This window comes from Echinops telfairi, unplaced genomic scaffold, assembly GCF_000313985.2.
Source record: "Echinops telfairi isolate 266 unplaced genomic scaffold, ASM31398v2 ScPeMD7_18;HRSCAF=68, whole genome shotgun sequence".
Taxonomy (NCBI): domain Eukaryota; kingdom Metazoa; phylum Chordata; class Mammalia; order Afrosoricida; family Tenrecidae; genus Echinops; species Echinops telfairi.
This window is the reverse complement of record NW_022103915.1, coordinates 19,803,553-19,812,952: the sequence shown is the minus strand read 5'-3', so window position 1 is coordinate 19,812,952 and position 9,400 is coordinate 19,803,553. Positions and strand designations below refer to the sequence as shown.

The window sequence follows — 9,400 nt, the reverse complement described above, 5'->3', positions numbered from 1 at the left end:
GAGCATTCTAGAAAAGTGTGTGCCTGTGTGTTCTTGAATATACAAAGCGATTAGAAAGGATGAAGCATAACCAACTATGGATAGCCTAAAGAAGAACAGATTTTCCATAATACTTCATTGTGCTCATGTGGAACCTGTACATGGACCAAAAGGCAGTCATTCAAACAGAACCAAGTCATAGTGCATGGTTTGAAATCAAGAAAGTTCTGCATCAGGGTTGTACTTTCTTGCCATACCTATTAAATGTTTGCTGAACAAGTAAGGTGAGAAGCTGAACTAAGTGAAGAAGAATGCAGTAAGTTTGGAAGACTGCTTATTACCAACCTGGGATATGCAGGTGAGACAACCTTACTTGTGAAAATAAATGGGACGTGAAACACTTGCAAATGAAGGCCAAGGACTACAGTCTTTAATAGGGGTTACAACTCAATATAAAGAAAACAAAAACTGAACCAATTCACAACTGAACCAATATGTAACATCATAATAAACAGAAAAAAAGATTGATGCCGTCAAGGATTTCATCTTGCTAGCAGCCACCATCAATGCTCATGGATGCAGCAGTCATGTAAATCAAACAAGCTATTGCCTTTGGAAAATTTGCTTCGCAAAACCTCTGTAAAGTTTTGAAAGCCAAGGATATTACTTTGAGTACTAGGATGTTCCTGACCCATGCTTTGGTATTTCCAATCACTTCATATGCATATGAAAATTGGACATTGTATATGCAAGATCATAAAAGAATCGATGCATTTGAATTGATGCAGATGATGCTGACAACGAATATTGAAAGTACCATGGACTGCCAACAGAGTAAAAAAAAAATCGATGACGATTGGAGGATCGGCAGTGAAGAGCTGGAGTTTTGTTTCAGGTCAGCATCCCAATAGCTAAGTCTGCTGTCCACTAAGGATCAGAAGATCTGATCCTGACCCCATCTCATCCTTCCAAACCATCCCTGAAGAGCTGTAAGAAAGCTCCAACTGAGAAAGCCCTTGGAGTTCTTGGAAGAGGAAGAAGGAGGAAAATGATTGTTTGAAATAAAAATAGATGTGAACGAGTTCCAGGAAGCAGGGCTCTCAAACCCGTGGGACAACAATCTGCCAAAGAAGATAACTTCAATAAACCAACTAGAAGCAACATGTAGAGGAGCAAGTGGAGAAGGGCCACCCCAGGAAAGAAGATAGCTGGTTTTCTGCAGAAGAATCTGGAGCCAGATCTTGTAGGGAGAGCGGGGTGTCCCTCTGCAACTAATCCCCCATCAGAATCCATAAGGAAGCCTAGAAAGAACAAGCAGAGAATCCTGGAAACGGGAATGGTGGCAGTACCAGCGAAGCACCTCAGCCACCTCGGAAGAGAAGGGTCCAGGCAGATCCACCTGTGGAAAGTGAGGAGGCATTCAAGAATTATGTGGAGGTGAAGGTGACGATTCCTGAAGAATTAAAGCACGGCTTGTCGAGGATTGGGACTTCGTTACCAGGTAGAAGCAGCTGTCTCAGCTCCCGGCTAAGAAGAACGTAGATGCCTTCCTGGAAGAGTAGGCAAATTAGAAGAGATCTCAAGGACAACAAGGAGTGTTCAGATAATGCAGTTGAGACAGAAATTTAAAAAGTATTTCAATGTGATGTTGGGCACTCAGCGGCTCTATGAATTCGAGAGGTCACAGTGGGTTCTGATTCTCTTGGCTCACCCTGAGGGGGCTACGTCTCAGGCTTGGGTTGCACCTCCCCTTCTGAGATTATTTGCAAGAATCGAGACAATGCTGGCTTACACGCCCTTTGAAGAAAAGAGCCTGACGTTGTTGTTGTGCTAGTTGCATGATTTCCTAAAATACCTGACAAAATCTTCTGCAGCCCTGTTCACTGCCAGCGATTACAAAGTGGTTTCAGTCTAGTACCATCGCAAAGCCCAGTGAGGGTCTACTGACCACTCACTGTTAATGTCTGGATATTTGTTAAAACTTTTTTTGTTGTTGTTGTTCTTAGTCTTTTTCTCGGATAATTGATGTTCTCTAAACTTGTTAATGTATCACAGGGCTGGCATTTAAGTTCGTTTACGGATTTGTTCAAACAGAAAATAGAAGGGAGTATAAACTCCTTTTCTCATTTTTTATTGCTACCAATGTGCACGGTTATTTGACCAAGAAGAAACCTTCAGCAGAACATTTTATTGCCTAGTTGACAACATTGCTTGAATGCTGGTAGTTCTTTCTATCCATTTGACACTATGCAATTTTCTAATATGTGTTAAAGCTATGCGACAAAACACCCTGAATCCTAGTGCCAAAGGTTCAACTTCATGTACATACCTGAAAACCCATGCATTTGTGTGCGCTTTCTTTCTCTCTCTCTCTCTCTCTCTCTGATGCTGGAAGTGCAACAGCCCATCCTCTGCAAATCCTCTGTGTTGTTCCATAGGCATTCTACCTTTACTGCAATTGTTGAAGGACGGTGGTTTGGTCCATGGTTTTTGTTTTTGAATCTCATACACATTCTAGCATGATAGAGGCAATGCATTATTGTGTAGCTGCAGTTTTCTGAGAAGTTATTTTAGGAATCGTATTTCAGATCTTAAATAAAATTTGTTTCTAAATTTCAAAGATATATATACATATATACATACATACATACACATATCTCAGAAATACAACCTGATTGCTCTTTATAAGTAAGCATGGCAAGACTTGTTCTCATTTACTTGGCACATATTCCCAGGAAAGACCAATCCTTGGAAAGAACTCAATGCTTGATAAAACAGAAGGATGGTGAACAATAGGAACTTCCTAATCCAGAAGGTTTGATACAATGGCTCTAAAAATGGACTCCAACATGACTGCTGTGACGATGATGCAGGACGGCAGCCTTCCTCGTTATACAGGGCCATGGTGATCACGTGTAACAACAGCCACAACAGGGTAATGGTTTGGAAATCTATTTCTGAAAACTAGTCAATGAAATCCTATAAATCACAAGAGAATGCTCTCGAACAGAGTGCTGGAAGATAGTCTCTCTAGCCCGGCTGCCACTGCACAGCTGCCAGGATCAGCTGGAAGGCCCTGACTGGACAACAGCTGGAAAGAAGAATAAGAAGAACTCAAACATATTGTATGATCAAAAAGATGGTACAGGCCCAGGCACTGCTTCGTTATGCAAGTGGGGTGAGTATGAGTCAGAACCAATTCAAGGGAGATTAACAATAATATTTCACTTTATTTGTCAATATACATCACCAACACAAACCTTCAAATTGTCAGTGCAGAGACTGTAATGTAATTCATCCACAACCATCCCCTCTTGTCTCTAATTTCCCTTTCCTGACACGCCTGAATAGATTACTCTCCACCAACTAGTTGCTTTGAAGCCTTTAGTATATGCTCTCTCCTGAGTCCTTTCTAGCTCTTTAAAAGCATGCTCGATTGTCTGTTCACTGCATCATTGGAAACCTCTTTGAGAGATTGTTCTTCATCTCTGCTCAGCAAGCAGTTGACATGACTGGCCTCCTACTTGCAAGGATGCTCTAGAGACAAGGTTATCTTGCCTGCTTGGAAAAGTGGTTGAAAAGTTTTTGACCTGAGCTTGTTAAGAGTTTATTTCACTTTCCTTCATCAGTTCCTCCAGGGATGAAGCAAAATAGACTGCCTAGAGCAACGCCCAAGCAATACAGGGCAGAGCCATGCCTCCCTAAATTGTTACAGGTAGCAATATCACTTTAACTGCTTCCCTTGCGACAATAACTTGCTTTCTAACTAGTTTATTTGCCCCAGCAGTGACAGCCTTATGAAATTTCCCCAGTTAGAGAAATCCTCAACTCCATATAGCTGTTTGTAACTGCGTTCTATGTTCCATATTTAAGAGGCTTGCTTTGAAATCATGGCTTGCATTGTCTTCACTCAAAATTGACCCGCCCCTCCCCCCCTCAAACAAAACAAAAACTAAACCTGTTGCTGTCAAACCAGTTTTGACACATGATGTTTCTCTGATCTACCTTTTCAGGGTTTCTTCCTTCTACTTTCTCTCCTTATATCCTCTCTCTTTTTTTTTAATGTTCTAATGTGCTGTGGCTTTTCAGGAGTAGCAGTTACTTCCAGGAAGCAAACTGTGGGTTTACAAACACATATGCCCACATAATTACTTTCTTTTCTTTCTAATTCCTGAGATTTAACCTTAAAAACTTAGATTTTCCCCAGTGATTAAGTGTATTTGCTACCTAGGAGGATTCCATACCAAATATACCATACAATTAAAGTGACCGAGTTGTGGACTGGCCATGCCAGAAGGACCTACCCTATAATCTCAGTCACCTCTGATGGCCTCAATCATAACTACAACATGAGGCTGCAGTAAAGGTCTGGACAGAGAAGTTTCATGAGCATTCTCTGTGCTGAGAGATGTCGTGGTATATAGGAAGAGAGTGCATTCATTTTAATATGGCATTTTTAAAACCCTGCCATATCTTCCCCCATATATTTAATTGTATCCTTTTTTTTATATAGTAAAATTATACCCTTAAATAGAGTTCATGGTTGTGTTAGTTCGGGTTGACTAGAGAAAGAAATTCATAGACACTCATATGTATAAGAAAATATTTACGTAAATGAGCAATGTATATTGAGAAACCATCCCAACCCAGTCCAGATCAAGTCCATAAGTCCGATATAAACCCATATGTCTGAGACCAGGCTGTAATTTCCTTTTCAGGCTCACACAATACATACAATGATGCCAAATGCAGGAAGATCACAGGCCAGTGGGTGGAAAGTCTTGTGGAGCCAGTGGTTGAGGAAGCATCTCAGCACTGGTGTGGGTCTCCATGTGGCTCGTCCAGCTCTAGGGCTTTAGTTCCATCAGCGTAGCTCCATGTGTCTTGTCAACAGAAATGTTAAGCAGAGAGAGTACAAGCAGAGAGAGTGTATCACACCTCCAGGAAGGAAGACAGGAGTTCCCAAAATCCTCAGGAGAAGACCAAGTCCACAGAGAAGCCTCATTGGCTGTGACCTGATTGACAGGCTAGACTCCATCCCTTCACAAGTTGACAGGAGATTATGTAACTGCCACAAGTGGAGAGTCTTGGGAATCATTCTGGCTAAATTTTGAACCAAATTCAGTTGTAGTGCCATCAATTCAGTGAGGGAAACACTGGGGACCTCAGAGCTTACAGGTGACATTCAGATGTTTGGAAAGAACCTCCATATTTGTAGCCATTACATTAGAAATGAGGGGTTTGTTGAGGCACAATACACAATACAAACTTTTGAGTATTGTTTCAAGTGTTGAGTGAACTCGGCAATCTAGAACACCGTTCCATTTACTTAGTGATAGTTGACTTATCTCTGAGAGCTAGGGACAGAGTAAGAAATGCTATACGTGCAGTTAAAATGGAATTGAATAGAACTGCATTGAGAAGTGAGATTTAATTGGTCCACACATTTTGCATCAGAGAGTAGGAATTTATTTGATCTCCTAGCAACTGGTATTATCTTATCTAGCATTCTTCATCTCTGTAAATCATTAAGCTGGAGGCACCTCATCTGTGAGGACTGCACTGCAAAGAGTAATAGCCTTTTCTTTGTTACTCCATCATTTAGGCTAAATCAAATTTATATTTGTTCGCTATGTTTGTCTTTCCTCCTGGACTCTAAGAGCCCCTGGCATAGGGCTGTGTTTTATGTACCTTCAAACCCCAATATTAGACAAAATTCAGGAAATTGTGAAGCACTACTGTCACAAACTTCCACTTGTCATTTTGTCACCATGTGGTGGCTTATGTGTTGCTATGTTGCTGAAAGTTAGGTCACTGGTATGTCAACTATGACCAACATCACCCAAAGTGAACAGGTTTCAGCAGAGGTTCTAGACAAATAAGAGACTATGAAGAATGAATAGGCTGTCCACTTCTGATGAATTAACCATGGAAATCTTTATGAAAAACAGTGGAACATTGTCAGCTATCACAGGATAATAAAGTGAAATCCTCAGGTTGGAAGGCATTCAAAATTTGACAGAGGAAGAGCTGCCTCATCAAAGTAGAGTATATCATAATGACATGGAAGGAGTAAAGCCTTAAGGACTTTAATTTGCCAATGTAGCATGACTCAAAAGGAAAAGAAACAGATATAAACATCTATTAATAAGTGGAACTTAGGATGTATGAAATAGGAATCTAGAAAAATTTTCAATTATTGAAAATGAAATTAATTGCATAAAGGTAAATATTCTAAGCACTAGTGAGCTGAAATGTACCGGTACTGGCCATTTTGAAAGATCATATAGTTTGCTACACTGGAAATGGAAATTAAAAAATAATGGCACCACGGTTGTTGTCAAAATGGACATTTCAAGATCTATGTGGAAATACAATGCTGTCTGTGATAATATCTATCCACACAGCAGGATACAGTCAATACAACTATTATTCAATTTTAAACACCAAACACTAAAGCTACTGAGACAGAAACTGAGGAATTGTATGAATGTTTTTAGTCTGGTATTAATCAAATATGCGTTGATAATTATTTTTTTATTGGACTGCAAATGTTATAAACAAAGAGGAAGGAAGTGTGTTTGGAAAATCTAGCCCTGGTGATAGAAACAAAGCTGCAAATCATGAGCTAACACTCTCCAACACCAGTGATTTCTTCATTGCAAATACACTTTTCAGCAACACGAACAGCAACTGTACATGTGTGCTTCTCCAGATGGAGTACACATAAATAACACTGACTACACAGGGAGAAGAGGAGACGGAGAAGCTCAATATTAGCAGCTGAAAGGAAGGCAGGGGGTGAGTGTGAAACAGCTCATTAAATGTTCAATATAAGTTTATGTTGAAACTAAAGAAAATTAAAGCAAGTCCATAAGAGTCAAAATGCGATGTTGAGTACATCCCTCCTGAATTTCGATTGCATCTCAAAAATATTTTTGAGTCATAGATCATTAATGACAGAGACCGAATGAACAATAGGTTGACATCATACATGAAAAAAGAAAGGGCTATTTAAAAGCAGGAAAGAAAAGATCAAAATGGGTGTAATTGAAGACGCTGTAACTTGTTCTTGATCATAGTGAAGCTAAAGCAAATGGAAAAATGATGAAGTCAAAGAGCTGAAGAGAAAATATCAAAGGGAAATTTTAGAATACAAAGTATAATAGTGAAATGTACAAAGACCTAGAGTTAGAAAACAAAAAAGAAAAAAGATACACAACATATCTTAAACTGAAAAAAATCTCAAGAAAAATATTCATGTCTCAAGTTGCAATATTGAAATATTCCATAGGCAATATATTGAATGATGCAGGAAGCATTAAAAGAAGATGGGAAGAACACACAGAGTATCTGTGTATTCTGAATATTCAAAATGAACTAGTTGATGTTCAACCATTTCAGGAGGTAGCATATGAACAGGAACTAATGATACTGAAGAAAAAATCTGAGCTGCAATAAAAACCAGAATCCAGGAATTGGTAGACTGCCAATTGAAGTGTTTCAACAAGCTGACGAAGCCCTGGACCCTCTTATTCATCTATGCCAGAAAATCTGAAAGACAAGTGCTTGGCCAAATGACTGGAGGAGATCCATACTTGTACCCATTCCAGAGAAAGGGACCCAACAGAATGTTCATATTATAGAACAAAATAATTGATATCACACGCAAGTGAAATTTTATTGAACATCATTCAATGATGGATACAGCATCACATTGACAGGGAGTTGACAGAAATTCATACTGGATGCAGAAGAGAACATGGAATGAGCAAGATGATTACTGATGTCATGTAGATCTTGTCAGAAAGCAGAGAACACCAGAGAGATTTTACTTTTGCTTGGTTGACTGAAAAAAAAGGTTTGATTGTGTGGATCATAACAAACTACAGATAGCACTGGGAAGAAAGGTATTCCAGAACACTTCATTGTGCTCATTCGGGACCTATGCAGGAATCAAGAGCAGTAGTTCAAGGTGAAAGAAGGAACACTGCCTGGGTTAAAATGACAAGTGATGTGCATCAAGACAGTATTCTCTCACCGTACTTATTCAATCTACAGATGATCAAATAATCAGGGAAGATATATGATCTTTATGACTCTATGAAGACGGATGGGGCATCTGCATTGGAGGGAGGTTATCAACAACCTCCAATATGCAGATGACACAACCTTGCTGTCTGATAGTAAGGAGGACTTAAAGCACTCGCTGATGAAAATCAAGGATTGCTGCCCCCACTATAGATTGCAACTCAATGTAAAAATATCCAAAGTCACACACCAGACCAACAGGTAACATAATGATAAATGAAGATAAGATTGAAATTGTCAGGGACTGCATCTGGCTTTGATCCACAATCCAAGAACATGGAAACAGTTGTCAAAAGATCAAATGATGCATTACATTGGGTAGATGTGCCGTGCAAGTCCTCTTTAAAGTTTTGAAAAACAACATGTACAGCTTCCAGGTGAGCACAAAAAATGTTCTGGAATTTCCATTCTTCCCAATGTTGTCCATTGTTTATTATGACTCACACAGTTACATGCTTTGCAGAGTTAAATAAACATCTTTCCGCTAGTCTTATTATCATTATTATGCCTTTATTACTATTTCTCTCAAATATTGTCAAAAGAAAATTTTAAACATTTGCATCCATAAGTTTACTAGAAATATGTTTTTAAACCTTAGAATTATAATTCTGTTTTCTTAGGATCTGTATTCTTGCAAAAAAATAACAATTTTAGATTAATTCTAATGTTGTAATAACTGCATAGGTACAAACAATGAGTTATTCTAAGAATTTAAGTAATCACATAAATAATATACTATTGTATTTATGGTGCTTTATACACAATCATACAAATTAGATACAATTTAGCTATTCAAATTATGTTTATACTTTTTGCTGGATAATCTTTGTCAGGGTTTTAAATTAAATAGAGCACTATGTTCCCTTATCCTGTTATTTTAAAACTACTTTAGTTTCCAGCACTGAAACAAAAAAGCACATTTCAATTTAAATTCAGTAATGTACCTGCTATGGCATTTAATGATGTTTCAGGACTTCTAAAGAAAATCTAGTCACTCAATTAACCATCAACAAAACAAGGTTAACTTTTGGTGTGTTCATGATAAATCCCTCAAGGAAAAAGCTTTAAAGCATCAACATTCTCATAATTTTCCTTGTGTTTTAAGTAGAACAATAAATTACCTTGCTCAAATTTGTATTTTAATTGAAGCTTCTGGAAAAACTATTCTCACCATTTATTGTATTCAAGGCAGGTGGTGTTTGCTCTGAAAAATGGTACATGCTGCCATGTTTGTGTAAGGGAAAGGCTTTTGTAAAGCCTACAATTGGAAATAGCATGAGACAGTGTTAGCTTGATTTTTAACTTGGTATGCAAATCATATATGAAGCGA

The 9,400-nt window shown here is 38.5% G+C and overlaps 1 pseudogene; it reads left to right on the top strand.

The window, feature by feature from the left end:
• Positions 1-290: 290 nt before the first annotated feature.
• LOC101651934 lies at positions 291-1,915 on the top strand (annotated as a pseudogene).
• The last annotated feature ends 7,485 nt before the right edge of the window (positions 1,916-9,400 follow it).